The 18,334-nt window shown below is 50.2% G+C and overlaps 2 non-coding genes and 1 pseudogene across 2 annotated transcripts; all 3 read left to right on the top strand.

The window, feature by feature from the left end:
- The first annotated feature begins 4,097 nt into the window (after positions 1-4,097).
- Positions 4,098-4,271, top strand: LOC138223410 (U2 spliceosomal RNA; annotated as a pseudogene).
- Positions 4,272-10,325: 6,054 nt separating this feature from the next.
- LOC138223450 (U2 spliceosomal RNA) lies at positions 10,326-10,511 on the top strand. The gene has a single exon (XR_011181879.1). It is a non-coding gene; the product is annotated as a U2 spliceosomal RNA (small nuclear RNA).
- Positions 10,512-17,662: 7,151 nt separating this feature from the next.
- LOC138223472 (U2 spliceosomal RNA) lies at positions 17,663-17,845 on the top strand. The gene has a single exon (XR_011181899.1). It is a non-coding gene; the product is annotated as a U2 spliceosomal RNA (small nuclear RNA).
- Positions 17,846-18,334: the final 489 nt, after the last annotated feature.

Raw genomic sequence — 18,334 nt, 5'->3', positions numbered from 1 at the left:
TAATTCCCAGTAAGAAGGGAAAGCGAAAGCGGGAGAAGAGACCCAGGGCGAATCCACCTTCGGAAGGACAGAAAAAAAGAGTGGTAAGGGAAAACCGTTTCCTCGTCCTAGAAAAAACAGAACTCTCTTCCCTCGAGGCCCAGGAACAACCGGAGGAGGTGCCCCAGGAAATGGAAAACCTCCCCCCCGAGTCCCAGGGACAACAGGAAGTCGGAACCCCCTCCCCCAAGGCCCAGGAACAACAGGAAGAGGCAGCACAGGAATTGGAGCCCCCTTCCCCCACGGCCAAGGAGAAACTGGAGGCCCCCGAAACTCCCGGAGAAAGGGAAGAAAGGAGCCTTCCCGAAGCGGTGGCGGAGAGTATCCTCGAGGACGACGAGGATTATTTCGAAGCCGCCCTGGAGCCCGGACTGATGGTAGGGCTGGACCTGTCCAGCATGTTTACTTTTCAGTCCCCAGCGAGACCTGGAGGGAGCCCAGCATATTCCCCCCAGGACCCGAACGAGGGGCGTTACATCTAGGCTAAACAGTGCCCAGATGTAGACTCCCAAGTTTCTACTGTAAGCACAGAGAGGAGGTTTAACTTTCACTAGTATAATCATGACTGTGAAACTAACCTTCCTAACAACTAACGTGAGAGGGCTGAGAGACCCAGTGAAAAGACGGGGAATCTTTCATGATCTGGCCTCAAAGTCTCTCAGTTTGTTTCTTACAGGAGGTCCACCTGAAGGATGAAAGCGACAAGCTGACATTCACCAGGGAATGGACGAAGGGAGAATCATGCTGGAGCGTAGGAGGGGTCCACTCTTCCGGAGTGGGAATCCTCCTCGGAAACCCAGAGATGACGCTGGTTTCCTCCTTCTCGGTGGTGCAGGGCCGGATCCTGGTCGCAGACATCGACTGGAGGGGGCAGAAGTTGAGAGCGATTAACGTCTAAGCTCCGACGGAACCCTCTATCCGGAAGGAAGTGTTTGCTGACCTGGCCAGCTGCTGCACCACCAACAGACAGGTGGTGCTCGGCGGGGACTTCAACGTCGACCGGGAGAAGGGGAGCGACGCTAGTTCGGCAGAGCTGGAGTCGCTACTCAAGCAGTTCTCCCTGGTAGACGGCTTCAGACGGTGCCAGCCTAACGACGCCGGAACAACCTGGAAAAACTCCCGGGGAGTGTGCAGCCACCTGGACTACATCTTCCTGCACACGACCTGCTCCCTGGAGTCGGCGACGGTGTCCCCGGCGTGGTATTCCGACCACGAGCGCTTGACGGTGGTGGCTAACACCAGCCTGCCGGCATTCGGTCGTGGGTACTGGAAGCTGAACCGGGAGATACTGGAGGAAGACGACTTCAGGGCACTGTTCCGGAAAGACTACGCGAGCTGGGTCGATCTGAGAGACGGCTACAGCTCCGTGGTGGAATGGTGGGAGTCAGTGAAGGACAGGACCCGAACCATGGCGCAGACATACTGCAGACGGAAGGCGGCCAGGGAGAGGAAGGAAGCTGCACGACTCCAGAGGCAACTCGAGGAGGAGTACAGCTCGGCTAACGAGGGAGGAGCCTTCAATTCAGCCCGGGCACTGGACCTGAAGGAGAGGCTCCGCAAACTGCACACCGAGAAAGCCAAGGCTTTCCTGGTCAAGGCACAAAGGGAGCATTATGAAAATAATGAAACCTGTTCCTCCTATTTCTTCAACCAGGTCCGGGGAGCACAGAAAAAGAGGGTGATCCACAGCCTGAGACGGGGAGATGGAGAGGAAGTGCTGGACGAGAGCGACAAAGTAGAAGCGGCCACCGCTTTCTACACGGAGCTCTTTTCAGAAAAGCAGACGGAGGTGGAGGCAGGCGATGCTTTTCTGGAGGGGCTGAAGGCACGAGTACCGGAGGAGGTTAGGGAGGACTTGGAGGGTCCGATCACGGCCGAGGAGCTGAAGGCGGCGCTCTTGTCCATGGAGAATGGCAAGGTGCCGGGGCCGGACGGACTCCCCAAGGAATTCTACACCTGCTTCTGGGACACCCTGGCGGCAGATCTGGTGGAAGTGGTGCAGGACATCTTCCGCCGGGGGAAACTCGGAGACACCATGAGGGAGGGCGTCGTCTCCCTGCTCTTCAAAAACTGGAGACCAATCACGATGCTCTGTGTGGACGTAAAGATCCTGTCCAAGCTCCTGACCGGCAGACTGAGAACCGCCCTCCCCCACATCATCCACAGCGACCAGACGTGTGGGGTGGATGGGCGATCCGTCAGCTGGAACCTCCAGCTGACCAGAGACGCCATCGCCTGGGCCGAGGACCGGAACGTGCCCATGATGGTGGTCAGCCTGGACCAGGAGAAAGCCTTCGACAGAGTGAACCACAGCTATCTGTTCAGGGTGCTTTAACGCTTCGGTTTCGGAGAGAGTTTCAGCCGCGGGATTCAGATTCTGTACTCTGACGTGGGCAGCACAGTGAACGTGAACGGAAACCTGGAGTATGACAGAGCTGCCCCCTTTCACCCCTTCTCTATGTTCTCTTCACAGAGCCCTTAGCAGAGGAGATGAGACGGGACCCCGTCATCGACGGCCTGGAGATACCGGGAGGCGCGGGGGAAACCCTGAAGATCTCCCAGTACGCCGACGACACGACGCTGTTCCTGAGGTCGGACAGGGGGTTGAGGAGGGCCCTGCAGCTCATGGAGGAATACTCCAGAGCCCCGGGGTCGAAGCTCAACCGCCGAAAGAGCAAACTGAAGTTCTTCGGACCCTGGAAGCACAGGACGACGGCGCCGGAGGGTCTCGAGCTCTGCACGGAGCCCCTCAGGATACTGGGGGTTTCCTTCCAGAGCCGGGACAACGAGACCAACAACTGGACTGAGAGGATCGCCAAGGTGAACGTGAAGCTGGGTCTGTGGAAAACGCGGTCACTGTTCTACACAGGGAAAGTGATGGTGTTGAAAGCAGACGTCCTGCCGGCTTTGGTTTACCTGGCGGTGGTGTACCCGCTGCCGGCCAGACTCAGACGAGCGCTGCAAGGGATGATCTTCGGCTTCGTCTGGGGCGGCAGGTACGAGTACATCACAAGAAACCGGATGTCAGCCGGTCGAGGAAGGGGGTCGGGATGTCCCACATTTCCCCCTGAAACTCGACTGCATCTTTTACTGCAACCTCTGCCGGGCTCTGCGGGAGCCCATCGGCCACAAGTACCAGTACTTTGTCAGGCTGTGGCTCTCCGTCCCGATGAGGCACTTGGTCCAGTGGTCAAACTCTGCCCACGGCAGAGAGGCGACCGAAGTTCTACACCCACGCTGTCAAGTGGAGCAGGAGGTACGAGGCCACGAGACAGCCAGAGCTCTGCACCAACCACAGAGCTCTGTACAAAAAGAGGTGAGGGGACATCTGGTCGCCGACGAAAAGCTGCAAGTTCCCAGACAAGTCTGGGAAAGGACACAGCCTAAAGAACTGGACAACGAACTGAAGGACCTCAACTGGATGGCCGTACACAAGAGACTGGCCACCAGAAAGGTCCTCTACAGACACTCGCTTACCAGGAACCCGCATTGCCCCCGGGACACGTGTTTTGTCGAGGAGACTCAGGAGCACGTGTTCTGGAGCTGGCCCTTTCGCCAAGGCGGTGTGGGGCAGAATGGACAACACCATGCAACTCCTGGGGACGGGTGCGGTGCTCAGTTACCAGTACATTCTGCTGTGGCATGGCACCTACCGGATTGGACAGGGGGATGCAGTTCCTGATGTGGCTGCTGCTGTCCCTCACAAAAAAAGGCCTGTGGGACGCGAGGAACAATCTCATCCGGCACAACATCGAGTGGGGAGCAAGGGAGCTGGAGGAGAGGATCCTGGCGGACCTCAAGAGGAGGATGAAGCGCGACGTTGCTAAATGGGGTTTCCCCACGGCAAAGGAGCGCTGGAAAGGCCTATGGACCCTGTACAGGGATTAATGGTTTACAGCAAGCAGTAGGGTTTGGAGGGACTCTCATAATAGCGCAAATCTGCCCACCCTTGCAAGGATTGATAACGGACAATCACAGCCGTTCCGCCGTTTTAATTATGTGGAGTGATAATGTTTGAGATGTTTTCCTTTTGAGATGTGTTTTTTTGGATTAAAAGTATATTTTATAATAAAAAAAAATCTGTTCTTATCAGTTTAATATCTGATACGTCCCCCATCGGGGGACCACATATTAAACGGATTTTTGGAACAGGGAGCTGGATCAGGAGCTTGCTCCGTCCTCTCCACGCATCGGCCCGGTATTGCAGCGCCTCCGGGAGCGGTGCACCACCTTCTCTCAGCGGTGAAAAGCTACAGACGTAGCTAGCTAGCGAGCAAGCAAGCGAGGTGGACTGGAGCTCCTTCTTCTCGGGTCTCGTCTCGTCTCTCGTCCATCTGTGTGTCTTTGTGTCTGTCTCGCTCTCCCCCTTCCCGTCTCCATCTCCGTTCCCGTGCTCCCTTTGTGCACTTTCCCGCGTCTCGACTCTCTGGGCAAGCAGGCCGGCCCCCTTTTCGGCTCCTGTGCGTTTTCCCTCCAAAAAACTTAGTATATCCACCTTTCTTTCTTTTTTTTCGGCAGGCAGGCAGGCGTGCATGTGTCCCCGTCCCTCCCTCCCGAGAGGGAGCTGCCCCTTGCCTCTGCCCACAGGTGCTGGCACTCGGCTTTCGCTTGCAGCTGGTTGGGCACAGCTGCTGCCGGTGGGAGGGGCCTAAGCTAAGGAGGCCCCCTGCGGCTGTGGTCGTTGTCGGGCCGTTGACAGAAGGTCAAAGAGTAGGGCCCCCGCCTGGGACTGGCAGGAAGGCAGGCAGGCAAGAGAGAGGGGGAGCAGAGTCCGGGGGCAGGCCTCTGGCTGTAGGGAGGCCGGCAGCTGTGCGGGTCCTGGGCTCCAGAGTAGTTGGCCTGCGCCACTGTGCGCCAGCGGAACACCCGCGCGTCGGTCCGCACCTTTGGGGGCATCGCTTCTCGGCCTTTTGGCCAAGATCCAAAAGCACGTGGTCTGTCCGTGGCTGGTGGTTTTGTCAGAGGTCGTGAAGGGCGGGGAAGGAGAGCCGAAGGAAGACTTTGTGGAAGACCATCTGAACATCGATGAAGGCATCACCTGTGGAGTGGACGTGCAGACATCTGAGGGAGTGGAGGCAGAAGGAAGAACAGAGCCACCACTGGAATCGCCCTGGGTTGAGCCCAGGGGGTGAAGGTGGGGCTCCCAGATGACGGCGGCGAAGGGTGAGTGGCTTTCGATAATGGCGGCCGGTCGCCCGCTGTCCCGTGAGGGGCATGGTGCGCTTCGTTTTGAAGAATCATGAGGAGCAGGCCAAATGAATGGTGAGGAAGATTTTTGAAGGAGGTTTGTTACAAGGTGCTGGGAATTGGGAAGATGGACAACTTGGCCTTGCAGGATTTCCAAGGTAAATGTATTTTCGACCTTACATTGACAACGGATGCGGAATGTACAATAGTGTGGTGTAAAGCCCAACTGATGAAGGAGCAGGAGCCTCTTAGTCACTTTTATGTGTAGCCCCTCTTTGCTCGGGAATTAAAGCCTTTGACGGTACATCTATTTAATCCTAATGTGCCTGAGGCCGACGTGAAAACGTTTTTGAGAAGGTTTGTGGATATTCAGGGGGACGGAAGAAAGATTATTGATGAAGAAAATGTCTGGACTAGTAAGTGGAGATATATGGTGAGGTTTCGATCCTGTGATACAGCAGAAGGTGGTGTTAGTCCCTCCAGCCAATTTTTTTATTTGGTCGAATAAAGGGTTTCTAGTCTATCCGGGTCAGCCTAAGACATGTCAGAAATGTGGGGAAAAAGACTTTGCTATTGATTGTAGGAGCATGGTCTGCAGACGGTGTGGCAGGGTGGGGCACATAGCGATGGTCTGTGTGCCCTAGGAAGAAGGCCAGTTTTGCATCAGTTGTCTCCGAAGGGCCGGTGAGAAGAACGGAACATCCAACAGTAGGGTGTAAGGACGGGAGGACAGAGGATACTTACCGGGAGGAACGGCGGTGCCGTACTAAATCGGATCCAGGGGAAGGGACATCGGCGATGCAGGGAGGGCAGGAGCCAGGAACTTCTGCGGAGAAAGAGGGAAGAACACATCAGGAACGTGTGGAGGAGGGTTTGTCTATTGTTGCAGGAGAGGAAGCTTTGGAGGAAGGGACTGTACAAGAATCAGAATGGATAATTATCAACAGGAAGAAAAAGGATAAGAAAAGAGGGAGGGAGGTGATGGAAGAAGATGCTCCACTGAACGAGGAAAAGAGGCAGAGAGAGGCCCTGTCATCTTCGGGAGAGGAAGATGAATTACAAGTATCTGACAGTGATGCTGATAGCTCCATGAGTATGGGCGAGGAGGGTTTTAGGGTTGAAGAGGAGGTAGGAGGAGAAGAGGTTCAAGTCCTGGAAAAAAGACAGGAAGATTTCGTGGAAGGGAGGAAGGCGGCAAGGAATCAGTGAAGAGCGCAGCAGGGGAAGTGGTTTTTGAGACTGAGGAATGTCTTGGGACTGACTCTGCACAAAACTTTGAAGAGATTTTTCTAGGTGACTCTTTTGAGGGTCAGGAAGATGGACCACCCCAGCCGAAAGGTCCACTGGGGCCGGGAGGGTCTAGTGACCCAGACGAGGGGGGGGGACGTTGCCACCTAGTGGTGTTATTGAGGTAGATCAAGGCTATAGCCCCCTTCAGGTCTCACCAATGACTCCCATTCCTTTTGGGGATCAGAGTGGAGGGAGTACTGAGGGGAGCCCAAGGTTTGAGAACCTTTACGGACTAGACAGCTGACATTGAATAATGGTAAAATGGGAGTTTACAAGATCATTTCGAGCAATCTACAGGATTTGAAAGATGGTGTAAAGAGAGTGGCGGTGTTTACTTTTTTGGCTGATTTAAAGCCAAGTTTTTGTTTTATTCAGGAGGCGCATCTGGAAGGCCCGGAGGATGTGGTAAGATTCTTGCGAGAATGGGAGAAAGGCCCCTCTTGGTGGAGTATTGGAGGAGTGCACTCATCGGGATTGGGGATCTTATGTGGAGATCCGGGGTTTCAGGCGACTGAAGTGGTCTCTGCGGTACCCGGCCGCCTCTTAGTGGTTGACGGGTGCTGGTGGAGGGTCAGGGTAAGAGTAATTGGGGTTTATGCCCCTGCAGAAAGGGCCCTGCAGGCCGCTTTCTTAAAAGATCTTGAGCCTTGGTTTTTTACCAACAGAGAGATTGTGGTGGGCGGAGATTTTAATATAGACATAGCAGACTAGCATGGTGGAGGAGCACGCGGCCTGAGAGTTCTTCTCCAACGGTTTAATCTGGTTGATTGTTTTCAGGAATTTAGCCGGTCGAATAAAAATTTTACCTAGCAAAACAGCAGGGGTCACCGTCGACGGTTGGACTATGTTTTTATTACACTGAAATGTAACATCAAGAAGGAACAAGTGTTCCCAGTTTGGTTTTCGGACCATACGACTCTCTCGGTAACACTCGATATAGAAGGCCCAACTTACCAAGTCAGTTATTGGAAGCTTAATATTTCCATTTTAGAAGAAGTCGGGTATCGTGTTTTAATTTCAGATTTTATTGATAGTTTCAAAAACAAACTTTCTGATTTTACGTCTAAAACCGAGTGGTGGGAGCTGTGTAAAAAGACCATTGCGCGGCTCTCTATGGAATACTGTAAAAAGAGAAGGCTAAGGGAAAAGTGTTTTAGTTGCACTACAGAAGGAATTGGAGACTTTATACGTTGCTTTTATCCGGGGCGGGGCTTTTCGGGCAGAAAAGGCAGCAGATTTGAAAGCCAGATTAAGGGAGGCTTGGTTAAGGAAAGCTAAGGATTTCCTCTTCCGGCTGCAGGGGGTAGTTTTAGAAAACCAGGAGAGATGTTCGGCCCAGTTTTTTAGATCTGTAAGAATTAAGCAAGAAAGAGCACTTTTTACCGAGGTGAGAGATGCAAGTGGGGTGATCACAAGGGATTTGGGGGAAATGGTGGCATGTGGGACTAGATATTATAAAGAACTTTTCGCAGAGAGCGCAGTCAATCGTGATAATTGGGAGGAATTCTTGGAGGATATTGAGAACATTCCGGATGCGTCTGATCTTGGGGGGGACATCACAGAGGCTGAACTTAAAGAGGCGATGTTGGGCACGTTTTGGGAGCAGTTGGGTCCCCTTTTACTCTGTTTTTAAAGAGATTTTAGCTGGCAGTGGACTGGGGATAACTTTGAGGACCGGGATCACATTAATTTATAAGAAAGGGGAAAAATGTGATCTAGACAATTGGAGACCCATTCAATTGTTGTGCTCTGATTATAAGATTTTGGCTAGGGTGTTAGGACGCCCTTTACGCCTGGTGATGGGTGCAGTGGTGGGTGTGGACCAGACGTGTGGGGTTGAGGGTAGAAAGATCAGTTGGAACCTGCAACTGATTAGGGATGTGGTGGAATGGGTTGAGGATAGGGGTCTCCCTCTTAGTTTGGTCAATTTAGACCAAAACAAAGCTTTTGATCGAGTCCACCATGGGTTTTTATGGGAAGTTTTAAGGCGCATGGGGTTTGGTGATATTTTTGTTGGCTGGCTACAGGTTCTTTATAGTGGTGTTGGGGCGAGAGTTTGTATTAATGGTAGTTTGGGGGAGTTTGTCTGTTCAGCGGGGGGTGAGGCAGGGCTGTCCATTGTCCCCCCCTGCTATACGTTCTTTATATTGAACCTCTGCTTAGACGGTTTTGACGTGACCTGGTAATTGAAGGAGTTATGGTGCCGGGGAGCAACGGACTCCAGGTGAAAGTGGCTGCCTACGCAGATGACATCTCCTTGTTTTTTGTTACAGATCATAGTGTTTTAAGAGTTTTAAAGATTATCCAGGTTTTTACAGCTGGGACAGGGGCCTTTTTAAATCTTAATAAGTGTACTATTAAGTATTTTGGGGTCTGGAAGAAAAGAAGGGAGACAGTCGGGGACCTCCCAGTTGCTGAAGGGCCTGTCAAAGTTTTAGGGGTCTTGTTTCAATCTGAAAATTCGGCAAGGCTGAACTGGGAGTCCAAACTTCCCAAACTGTATCAGAAGTTGGGTATGTGGAGACAGCAATCACTCTCCTTGGCGGGGAAGGTTTTAGTGTTGAAAACGGATATTTTGCCGCTTCTTTTATATCTGGCGGAGGTTTATCCATTACCGGCATGTTTTAGGAGAGAGGTGGTGAGGGCTGTCTTTGGCTTTGTCTGGGGCAAGAGGTACAAGTATATTAAAAGGAGAGATATATACAGAGAGGTGGAGGAGGGAGGAAGGGGAGTCCCGGACATCCCTTTGAAGCTGGACTGCCTCTTTGTTGCTCGTTCATGCATCCTGTTAAATGTGAACGTCTCATCCGTGCCGTTATTTCGCCCTTTTGTGGTTATCGCATGCGATGGGCCACCTGGTGGCATGGTCTAATACAACCCCCAAAGCGGAGAAGTTACCCTGGCATTATAGACATCTTGTGGGGTGGGTAAAGGCGCACCCACATGTCAAGAAGGAGAAAATAGCCTTGGATCACAGGCAAATGTATAATCTGATTCGAAAGGAGGAAAAACAGGCAGTAGTTGGGGTCACAGGAAGTATGGGTGAGAACTCAACCTCGGGGCTTGGATAACCGATTTAAGGATTTAAACTGGTTTGGAGTGTGAGGAAGGTTACCGGTTAGGGAGATAATGATTAAGCATAGACTGTCGCGACAGCCTTTGTGTCCTAGGCAGGGTTGCAAAGAAACAGAATCAATAAGACATGCCTTTTGGGAGTGCGGTTTTGCGAGAGAAGTGTGGGGACAGTGTGCCACTTTGTGTTTTTTAGCTCAAAGAGATTTTACTCTGACCTATGCACTTATTATGAAAGGAGTGCCGGGTGTTAGGAAATGGAGTGGTAATTTCTTGTTCTGGATTGTAGTTAGTTTGATTAAATTCCATATTTGGGCATCCAGGGATGAGGTGGTTAATCATGCTGTGTATCTTACGAGTGGGGAAGTGGTAGGGAGGATTAAAACAGACATCCGGACGCGTATCAAAAGGGACATTGTGCGGTGGGGTTTTTCGGCCGCTAAAGAGAGGTGGAAGGGTTTGTTTTAGGCGAGCTGACAGAATTTAGACAAAGGGTCATACGGAAAAAAGGGGTTAACTATCTATCTGTGTATAAATTATGTTGATAGAATAGTTTTATGTTACGGATGTTTAGCATCTTTGGTCGAATTGCGAATATTTGGGTAAGGGAGGGTTTGATTTGAATAAGGGCGGGGATGAGGGAAAGTGTGGTGTTATGTGGTAAAAAGTAGTTTTGCGGTATTGTGTCTTTTGGAGTAATGTGTTTTTTGTTTTGTCCGTGAGCTCTTTGATAATTGTTCCCTTTTGTATTATTGTAATAAAAAAAAAATCTGTTCTTATCAGTTTAATATCTGATACGTCCCCCTTCGGGGGGACCACATATTAAACGGATTTTTGGAACAGGGAGCTGGATCAGGAGCTTGCTCTGTCCTCTCCACGCATCGGCCCGGTATTGCAGCGCCTCCGGGAGCGGTGCACCACCTTCTCTCAGCGGTGAAAAGACAGACGTAGCTAGCAAGCAAGCGAGGTGGACTGGAGCTCCTTCTTCTCCGGTCTCGTCTCTCGTCCATCTGTGTGTCTCTCTCCCCCTCCCCGTCTCCGTTCCCATGCTCCCTCTGTGCGCTTTCCCGCGTCTCGACTCTCTGGGCAAGCAGGCCAGCCCCCTTTTCGGCTCCCGTGCGTTTTCCCTCCAAAAAACTTAGGTTTTTCAGCCTTTTCCCAGGGAGGCAGGCGTGGCTTGTGTGTGTGTGTGTGTGTGTGTGTGTGTGTGTGTGTGTGTGTGTGTGTGTCCGTCCCTGCAGGTGGGCCCCTTTCGACAGCCGGGCGTTTTCCCTCCAAAAAAACTTAGTATATCCACCTTTCTTTCTTTTTCGGCAGGCAGGCAGGCTGGCTGGGCACAGCTGCTGCCGGTGGGAGGGGCCTAAGCTAAGGAGGCTGGGAGGCCGGGCGGCTGGCGCCCCCTGCGGCTGCGGTCGTTGTCGGGCCGTTGACAGAAGATCAAAGAGCAGGGCCCCTGCCCGGGATTGGCAGGAAGGCAGGCAGGCAGGCAAGAGAGAGGGGGAGCAGAGTCCGGCGGCAGGCCTCTGGCTGCAGGGAGGCCGGCAGCTGCGCGGGTCCCGGGCTCCAGAGGAGACGGCCTGCGCCACTGTGCGCCAGCGGAACGCCCGCGCGTCGGTCCGCGCCTTTGGGGGCATCACTTCTCGGCCTTTTGGCTAGGATCAAGTGTGTGGCCTGTCCGCAGGTCTGATTCCTAGTCAAGAGAAAGAGAGGACGGATCGTCGCCAGGAGTTTTTTTTCTGGACCTTTTTTGTGGCGGAGTTTTCCGGCCAAAAAATTTCCGTGAGGGAAGAGTGAGGAATGCAGTGTGGTTTGTGCTACGGATGGGAGGATTGAAGACGGAGCTGGATTCTCGGGACACCTTTGAGGAAGAAGTGGTGCAGAAAGCCCTGCAGTTGAGACCAGAAGACGTCTATTGCCTCCAAGATTTTCCGGGTAAGAAGATTTTCTATCTATCGCTTATTTCGGAGAATCTAGTTTGGGGAGTCTGGAATACTGCTAATGGGAAAAAGACCATTAAACCTTTTTCAGACTACATTATTGAACCTTTGTTTGCCCGGGAACTGAGAACACTATTTATGTTCAATCCATATGTACCAGAGGGAGATATCATCTGTTACTTAAAACGTTTTGTGGACATACGAGGAGTGGGTGAAAAACTCATGGACAGGAAGGGATATTGGACAGGAAAGAGGCACTATAAGGTGCGTCTTCGGCCTGATGGACAAGCACCTGACGGTCTTTTGCACCCCCAGCATCCTTTTTCGGCGCAAATAATGGTTATTATAGACAACCTGCAGCTTGTAGGCGGTGCGGGAAACCGGAGCACAACGCTGCTGATTGTCGCGAGGTGATCTGCCGGAAATGTGAAGGTGTGGGGCATTCCACCGCTAACTGCACCGAAAAAACTAAATGCAATCTGTGTGGAGGCGAGGGGCACATATTTAAGGATTGCGAACAGCGGAAAAAGAGTTTTGCTGAGTTTGTGCAGGGTTCGAGATCAGTCCCAGTCGCCCCTGCAGCGGGACGCAGAGGTGAGGAGGAGACAGACAGTGCGGTTATGAAGGAGACAGGAGAAGTCTCGGCGGTTGACACTGAAGAAACAACGCAGGGGCGTGAACCTACCAGTGATGAGTCAAAAGGAGTTTCTTCAGGTTTGGAGGTGATGAAGGAGGTTGTTGGAGGAATGAGTTTGGGAGACACGCCGGAGGAGATGGAGTCGGGACAGGTTCATACTAAACATATATGCAAGAGGAAGAACTTAGAGTCTGATGAAGAGTTAATTAGGAAGGCGGGTAGAAGCACAGATAACATGGAGGTGGAAGTGGAAAAGGATTACTTAGCGTCCACTGGAATGGAAGCGCAAAGAGGAATTACAATTTCCATACCTAATTTTCAAGATGTGTTGTCGGAGCCTTCTTGTTCTCCAGGACCGAATTTGATCCTCGATGAAACACCTCTGCAATCACAAGAAGGAAACAGTTTGTCTAGTGGAATGCCTGAGGAAAGAGCAGAGGTATGGTTTGATGCAGGGATGCCCAGCAAATTTTTGAGACTGTGCAGATGGGATGAGAAGACCGTTTCAGTTAGGTGGCCTGAATTCTTTGAAGGATCCGTGTTTGAGAAAAGAGGGATCAGATTGAGGCCGGTGGTCACCGACGGGGAAATATCTGCCTTCCAACTGTACGCGGAAGACACTAGGGATGTTGCGCAGCAGAGATATCGAATAGCAGACCTGCTATGACCTGCTAATAGAATTAAAAGAATGGCAGTGTTTAGTTATTTGAGGACATTGGATTTTACTGTGTGTTTTTTACAGGAAGTGCATCTCAGAGATCGAAGGGATGCGGCTGCCTTTACTAATGAATGGGATAGAGGCCCTTCCAGATGGAGCGTGGGCGGGGTTCATTCTTCAGGCTTTGGAGTTTTATTTGGGACCTATGATCTAGTGGTGGAAGGTGGGCGGGGCTGGTAGGCTAATAAGTGTGGATGTGGTTGTGGGTGGTTTTAGTTTTCGGTTTGTAGGAGTGTATGCTCCGGCTGTAGCTTCCCAGAGACTTACCTTTAACATGAACTTTGCTCCTTTTTGTTTATCCAACAGAAAGGTGGTCATAGGTGGAGATTTTAACCTTGACTTAAATGACAAAGATAACCCTGACGTTAAGTGTGTGAGTAGAATGTTAGTGCAATATGGTTTGCTTGATTGTGTTGCCAGAGTTGTGAAAGGGAAGACCAGGCCTACGTGGAGAAACTCGAAGGGAGTGTCCAAAAGGTTGGATTATATCCTTTCCTCCAGGGACCTTGTGGTAGTAAGTGCATCTGTGCAGCCCTTTTGGCACTCAGATCATGATCTGGTGTCGATTGAAATTGCTGGGGCAGGTGTCAACTTTGGTAAACGGACCTGGAGATTGAATACGAGTGTCTTAGAAGATGCAGCCTACAGAGATTTGATGAGGAGGAAGCTGATGGAGTGGGCAGAAGAAAGAGCTAAAGAGTCCTCCATTTTAAAATGGTGGGACTTAAGAAAAGGATCCAACAAATAACGAGAAGCTACTGTAGGGGAAAGCAAGCACAGGAATAGAAAGAGGGTAGATTGCTGCAGGAGCACCTAACCTTTTTATATGAGAACAGTAATAGAGGGGTAGCAGTGGATCTATATGAGATCTGCAAACAGAAGGAGAAGCTGAAAAGCTTCTACGAGAATAGGGCTTGTAGGTACCTCTTTAAGACACACATTGATAAACTGCAATTTTCAGTCCTGCTCCACTTTCCAGTTCCGGGACATGCGGGACAGGTTTCGCAGGAGAGTAGCGGAGGGCCTGCTTGATAGAACAGGTAAAACTGTATCAGACAGGGAAGGGTTATTATTGGTTGCAACAGATTTTTATCAGGAACTTTTCGCGAAGCGCGAGAGAGGAAGCAGCTGTACGATATGTTTTTAAACCGGTAGCTCCATCAATCACAGAGAAGGAACGGTTGCGTATGGAAAGCCCTTTTACGGTGGAAGAGCTAACCATCGCTATGAGAGAGTTGAAAAAAGGTAGAGTGCCGGGCGCAGATGGCCTCCCTGTCGAATTTTATCACACCTTTTGGGACATATTAAAAGATATATTATCAGTAGTGAAGGAGGTTTTTATGAAAGGTCGCTTGAGTACGTCTATGAGTATAGGGATATTGATACTGTTGTATAAAAAAGGAAGACCTACAGATTTGAGTAATTGGAGGCCTTTGACATTATTGGGCACCGATTACAAGATCTTAGCGAAAGCTCTCACGAATAGGCTAAAATTGATGCTTCCTATGGTTGCGGGCAAAGAGCAAACGTGTGGTATCCAAGGAGGAAAGATTTGCTGGACTCTGCAGTTAATAAGGGACTTAGTTGCCTGGGCAAGACAAAGAGACGTGCCCTTCTTGCTGGCTAATCTAGATTTGGAGAAAGCCTTTGATCGAGTGTCTCACGTGTAATGATAGCCGGTCCAGGGACGCCAAATATGTAATGTAGTGGCTCTCTGAAGGCACCAGTTCTGTAGGGTTAGGGCATTTACTGGGACAATTATTAATTGTAGCAGTAAATCACAAAGTTGATTCTTTTGATGGCTTTAGAATCCAACCATGCGATATAACTCAAACAACGCGCGCACACACACAGGTACTAATACACGAGGATACATTTATTAATACATAGAATATGCATATAAACCTAACAGATCTTATCGAGAGGGTTATCAGAATACAACAGATATATATTCAATCAGTTACGAAGTGTTACATATATCAAGAGGACATACGTTCAGTATATCATTCATTTATACCGTTTCGTAAATGAACTTGGTTATAACTTCTACATTAGATACTCAAAACAAGTACATAACTCTTAGGAATTAAATTGATATCAACTGGTTGGGATAATTGAATTCTCAAGCAGTAATGCATTGAAGTTGAATACTCATCCAATCTTGGGGTATTCAGATCTCCTGCAGTTGCAGGCTTGTTGCTGTCCAATCTGCGCTCTCTGGCTCGGTGCCAGGCTGTGTGGCTTGCGACGGTGCGCTGCAGATGCTCACTGGCCGGCTAGTTAGTGTTGGCTTTAACTAGCAAAGTTTGTGCACAGGAGGAAAGATGACTGTGGGTCCCAGCAAGTCAGGAAGAGGACCAGTTCGTTCCTGATGAAGAGCTAGTTCTGAATAGTGATTCAGCTGTCCACAGTTCCGACCTGTTCACGAGGCCTGCTGCTGGTGCTAACCTCGGGTGGATCCTCTGGCAACCTCCGCTCTAGACTCTTAGAACAAAGGAAAGTTCTGGCACTCGGACACACTGGCCGTTCCGTGGTTGTCCGGGCTGAGTCTCAGGATGGTCAGGAGGCGCGCTGCGAGAATGTCCTGCCCTTGGAAGCCTTCCGCTCCTGGGCCATCCTGCCCTGGAATTCTCCTTTGAATGCCCTTTAGAAAAGTCCACAGAATTCTCCTGAATCTTACTGAATCTCCCAGGCTCTCTGTGTTGCCTGTTTTTACCTGGAGGAACTTCAGCTCGTTGATTGGCTGAAAGTTCCATGGGCATCAGAGTCCCATGTGGGTTACTTGGCCTTACCAGTCCCTGATTGGTTGATCAAGGTGAGATATGAGTCACTTACTCCTGACACTTAGGAATGCAGTCCAGATGTCCATCTGGCACTCCCTAGACAGATAGGCGCCAATGGATGACCATTGATCATGATAGCCAGGCTTAGCTAAGTGCATCCCCCTTTGGGAGCTGTCCTTATCAAAGGAACCTTAAATCAGCCTACATGAATAGTTTCTCTGTGGCTGCACCACAGAGATGAACAGAGAAATGGGGCCTCATTTGGGAAGGCTCAGAACACTTAATTCTTTATTAATAACCCTTGCCGCTACACACGACTTCCTATGGAAGGTTATGGAGCATATGGGCTTTGGCCCTCGTTTTATAGGTTGGATTCAGACTCTCTATAGAGAAGTGGGGAGTAAAGTTTTAATAAACGGGCATATAGGGAGAATGGTATGGCAGAACTCGGGGGTGAGACAAGGGTGTCCTCTCTCCACTTTTTTTTGTGTTGTACATCGAAGCATATGCTCGCCTTGTTTGTGCTGACCTTAAGGTGGAAGGTGTTTTGGTGCCTGGGAGCGGAGGGCAGAGAGCCAAGATAGCTTTATACGCGGTTGACATCTCTGTTCATGACTTCTGATGCGGACCTGCAGGGGGCGCTGGACTATTTTGCAACCTTTGCCAAGGCGTCCGGGGCTAAACTCAACACAGGAAAAAGCAAAATTAAATTTTTTGGAAGGTTGAGAGATCGACAGGAATGTGTGGGTGGCTTCCAGGTGTGTAAAGACCCTCTGAAGATTCTCGGCGTTTATTTCCAGGAAGAAGAAGCAGCTAAGTATAATTGGCTTGAAAAGTTAGAAAAAGCCAGATTACGTTTGGGTTTGTGGAAAAGTAAGGGGCTGACACATATAGGTAAAGTCCTTATAATAAAGATAGAGATATTGTCTTTGTTGGGATATTTAGCCTCTGTATACCCCATGCCTTTGAGGCTAAACAGGTACCTGACAAAAGAGGTTTTTGTTTTTATTTGGGGTAAAAAGTATGAATACATTAGGCGGGCGGATATGTACAGACCTATTGAGGAGGGGGGAAGAGGGGTCCCGTCTTTGCCCGTTAAATTTAATTGCATTTTTGTGTCTTCCTTATGTGTGGCTTCAAAAACGCCCATTGAACATCTGTCGCATTATTTTGTTTGTTTCTGGTTTGCAAGATCGTTAAAAGTACTGTTTCGTTGGGACAACTCGGTTCCTCACGGCGTTGACATGCCCTGGCATTATAGACACACCAGCCGGTGGATTAGCAAAAATGCACAGGAACTGGAGGGTGAGGTTTTTTCCAACCACAGGACGCTGTATGTGGAAGTAATGGGTAAGGATGAAGCAAGCCTGGTGGGTGGACTACCCAAAGACATCTGGAGCCGGATTCAACCAAAAGGATTGCAGCATGACCTGATGGACCTCAATTGGTTAATCGCCTAAAAAAGACTCCCAGTGAGGGAGGTTTTATATAGACAAATTATCACGCCAAAAATTCTGTCCGAGGACTCAATGTAAAGAGCAAGAGTCGATACGCCATGTTTTTTGGGATTGTGATTTTGGCAAGAGTTTGTGGAAGAATTGTAACACGCTATTTGATATGTTTGTGTCAAACTTTGTTATCACTGTAAATATAGTTATGTATGGTTTGAAAAAGGGTTTGTACTCTCAAGAAACATCTTGGGTTCTTTGGTTAATAAGTTATGCAAAGTCTGAATTATGGAGGGCACGGAACGGTTTAGAAAAAAACAGGATCCAGGTAAGCGTGGTGGGTGTTTTTCGCAGATTAGAGTACAGAATAAAGTTTAAAATTGTTATTTATATGAGGAAAAGAGGATACCACGCTGCCAAAGAAAGGTGGAAGGGGTTATTGCCATATAGTATGTCTTAGTTTGGGGATCTGTTGTTGGTTCCGTTTTTTCGTTTGTTCTGGGTTGTGTTATTTTCCTTGATATTAGTTTTCTTTTTCTTCTGTAAATAGGATGTTTTTTGTTACTTTGTAATAAAAAAAATCTGTTCTTATCAGTTTAATATCTGATACGTCCCCCATTGGGGGACCACATATTAAACGGATTTTTGGAACAGGGAGCTGGGTCAGGAGCTTGCTCCGTCCTCTCCACACATCGGCCAGGTATTGCAGCGCCTCTGGGAGCGGTGCACCACCTTCTCTCAGCGGTGAAAACAGACGTAGCTAGCAAGCAAGCAAGCAAGCGAGGTGGACTGGAGCTCCTTCTTCTCCGGTCTCGTCTCTCATCCATCTGTGTGTCTCTGTCTGTCTCTCCCTCCCCCTCCCCGTCTCCGTTCCTGTGCGCTTTCCCGCATCTCGACTCTCGGCAAGCAGGCCGGCCGGCTCCTGTGCGTTTTCCCTCCAAAAAACGTTTTTCAGCCTTTTCCCAGGGAGGCAGGCGTGGCTTGCATTTGTGTGTGTCCCCGTGTGTGTCCGTCCCTGCAGGCGGGCCCCCTTCGACAGCCAGGCGTTTTCCCTCCAAAAAACATAGTATATCCACCTTTCTTTCTTTTTTTTCCCCGTCAGGCAGGCAGGCAGGTGTCCCTGCGGTCGTTGTCGGGCCGTTGACAGAAGATCAAAGAGCAGGGCCCCCACCTGGGACTGGCAGGCAGGCAGGCAGGCAAGAGAGAGGGGGAGCAGAGTCCCG

This window comes from Lepisosteus oculatus, chromosome 16 (assembly GCF_040954835.1).
Source record: "Lepisosteus oculatus isolate fLepOcu1 chromosome 16, fLepOcu1.hap2, whole genome shotgun sequence".
Lineage (NCBI taxonomy): Eukaryota > Metazoa > Chordata > Actinopteri > Semionotiformes > Lepisosteidae > Lepisosteus > Lepisosteus oculatus.
The sequence above is the reverse complement of the archived record's forward strand: the minus strand, read 5'-3'. Positions and strand labels throughout refer to the sequence as shown.